Here is a 2,960-nt window from a genome sequence, read left to right as displayed (position 1 = left end):
TCTTTGCCGAATCGATGTGTCGAGCCTTGGCAGGCGTTTGGGGTGTGTGTGTGTGTGTGTGAGTGTGCGCGTTGTTGGTGGGGGTGGGGTGGGGGGGGGGGGGTTGCGAAGACACGGCCTGGTGACATTGCTTCTTCTTCCTCCTCCTCATCATCATCATCACCCTCCTCCTCATCCTCCTCATCCTCCTCATCATCCTCATCCCGTTCAGGTGTCCAACTGGTTTGGAAACAAGCGAATCCGCTATAAGAAGAACATTGGTAAGTTCCAGGAGGAAGCTAACATTTACGCTGTTAAGACGGCCGTCAGTGCAACTGCTGCGTCCCAGAACAGCCAGGCAAACTCGCCCACCACTCCCACCTCTGCAGGTAGGCCGCTAACGGAACTGACAGTCTCCTCTCTACTCACTGTCGCTCGTTCAACAGCAACAGGGTTTGAGCAAAAAAAAACAAAAAGAGAGAAAGAAAATCCGAATGAGGACCCGGTCGGGGTTGATTACCCTCCTGGGCAGCGTTAGCCGGACCGTCCTGTCTGAGGCACCGCAGGTTTATTTTTGTTTGTTTTATTTTTCAATATATTCCACCTTGTGATCACTACCTCTCACGTCCTGACTCTGCCCTCCTGTCAGGCCTGGCCCATTGCTCCCGCTTTAAGGTAGTCTGTCCACCCAGCTCCCCCCCTCCCCCCCGCAGCGCTCCCTCTGTTTGTGCGTCGGCCTCACGTCTCGGTTTTTTTTCTCTCTCCCTCCTGCCCGCGGTGCTGTTGTCTTTTCCTAATCCTCTCTTTTGCTTCCCCCCCCCCCCCCAAAACGTCAGCCCCATCCCGTTCCACCATGACATCCACTGCATTTGCTAGACTCTGTCCCCTTGGCCAAGCGCCTGCTTGGGGTTTTGGTCACTCGCTGATCTTACGGGAATATCCGTAAGCGAGAATGTGGGCAAGGTTAGCACCGCTGCCGAAGGGCGCCAGGGACCCGGGTTTGACTCCCCCCTAGGGGGGTGACTGTCTCCCTGTGTCTGCGTGGGTTTCCTCGGGGTGCTCTGGTTTCCTCCCACAGTCCAAAGATTAGGGTGGACTGGCCGTGGAAAATGCCGGGTTACAGGGTCTGGGTGGGATGCTGTTTGGAGGGTCAGTGTCGACTCAGTGGGCCGAATGGCCTGCCTGCATGCACACTAGTTATACTGTAATGAGCACTCTGCCCTTTGCTTGCAAAGTCCCATCTTGTTCCTCCCTCACAATTCCCATCGTTCTACCTCTCCCTTCACATCTCCTTTCTCCACCTCTCACTCTTCCTTTCTCCTTGTCTCACTCTCACTCCCCACTCTATTTTATTATTTCCACCTTCCTTCCTTTCTCCACCTCTCACTGTTCCTTTCTCCTTGTCTCACTCTCACTCCCCACTCTATTTTATTATTTCCACCTTCCTTCCTTTCTCCACCTCTCACTGTTCCTTTCTCCTTGTCTCACTCTCACTCCCCACTCTATTTTATTATTTCCACCTTCCTTCCTTTCTCCACCTCTCACTGTTCCTTTCTCCTTGTCTCACTCTCACTCCCCACTCTATTTTATTATTTCCACCTTCCTTCCTTTCTCCACCTCTCACTGTTCCTTTCTCCTTGTCTCACTCTCACTCCCCACTCTATTTTATTATTTCCACCTTCCTTCCTTTCTCCACCTCTCACTGTTCCTTTCTCCTTGTCTCACTCTCACTCCCCACTCTATTTTATTATTTCCACCTTCCTTCCTTTCTCCACCTCTCACTGTTCCTTTCTCCTTGTCTCACTCTCACTCCCCACTCTATTTTATTATTTCCACCTTCCTTCCTTGCTTTCTCTCTCTCTCTCTCTCTCTCATGTGTGCTCTTGTGCACTCTGTCTCTCATGTGGTCTCTCTCTCTCTCTCTCTCATGCATACTCTCCCTCTCTCTCTCTCTCTCATATATGCTCTCCCTCTCCCTCTCTCTCATGCATGCTCTCCCTCTCTCTCTTTTCTCTCTCTCTTTCCTCTCTCTGTGTCTCTTGCACACTTATTCGCGCTCTCTCTCTGTCTGTCTCTCTGTCTCTATCTCTCTTTTTTTCTCTGGCGCTGTGTCCCCCCAGCCCCGTCCTGCGTCACTGTCTCTCCCTCCCCACCCCAGCTGTTGAGGCCAGCGTTTCCTGGACACACTCAGCCGAAAGCTGCCTCATTCCTCCTCGGGCTATTTTTTGGAAAGAGAAGTTTATTCTTTTTGTCCCCCTTTTGAAGCCCAGAGCAGTAGAGGCAGGGGGGTGAGGAGGGGAGGTGCAGGAGCGAGGTGGGCCCCACCGTCTCTCTGAGCACCGGTGTGGAGCAGCTGCCCTGTCCCTGCAGTAACCTTGTGGAAGCTGAGAGCTGTCTTAGGCTTTACCATGTGGTTCTGAAGGAGGGGGGTGGGGGAGGAGAGAGCTATCTATGGCCCGATAAGGGACAGTGTCTATCTGTGCACAGACTGAGCTACGCCTCTCCTTGCTGATCCAAGGTCTGGCTTTCTGACCTTGGCAGAGGTCCTTCTAATAACCACGGGACCTTGCCCCAGCCCAGAGTGCTGCTCGGTGTCCCCCGTTTCTCGTTCTCGGAGCCCCCTCTCCACCACCACCTCCGCTCCTTTGCAAAACACGAGAGAGAGAGGGGGGGGGGTCCTCTGCGCAGCCGCGGTGCCCAGCTTGGTTCACCCATTGGGCGTCTGCCCTTGACCTGGGGCAGCCCTGGGTGCGGTTATGACCCCTTGATGGGGCAGAAGCAGTCCTGGTTCCCATCCCATCCCATTCCAGGAAGGGGCTGTGTGCCACGTTAGTGACCACCCTCCCTCCCAACAGGCGCGCTCTCTCTCTCTCTCTCTCCCTCTGCTCCCCACCCCCCCCCCCCCCCCAGCCCCCCTCCCCCGCCGTTTTTTCCTGCCAGTTCCCAGTGGGTTGGCGACGGTGCGCAGACTCCCCCCACCC

The 2,960-nt window shown here is 54.7% G+C and overlaps 1 long non-coding RNA gene across 1 annotated transcript in view; it reads left to right on the top strand.

The window, feature by feature from the left end:
- The first annotated feature begins 208 nt into the window (after positions 1 to 208).
- The window catches only part of LOC122541398, a 13,498-nt gene continuing 10,746 nt past the window's right edge, over positions 209 to 2,960 (top strand). Inside the window, exon 1 of the long non-coding RNA XR_006309591.1 lies at positions 209 to 368. This is a non-coding gene — a long non-coding RNA (uncharacterized LOC122541398). The remainder of the gene's footprint in view (positions 369 to 2,960) is intronic.

This window comes from Chiloscyllium plagiosum, chromosome 37, assembly GCF_004010195.1.
Source record: "Chiloscyllium plagiosum isolate BGI_BamShark_2017 chromosome 37, ASM401019v2, whole genome shotgun sequence".
NCBI classification, from domain to species: Eukaryota; Metazoa; Chordata; class Chondrichthyes; order Orectolobiformes; family Hemiscylliidae; genus Chiloscyllium; species Chiloscyllium plagiosum.
Note: the sequence above shows the minus strand (reverse complement) of the source record. Positions and strands in the feature narration are given on the sequence as shown.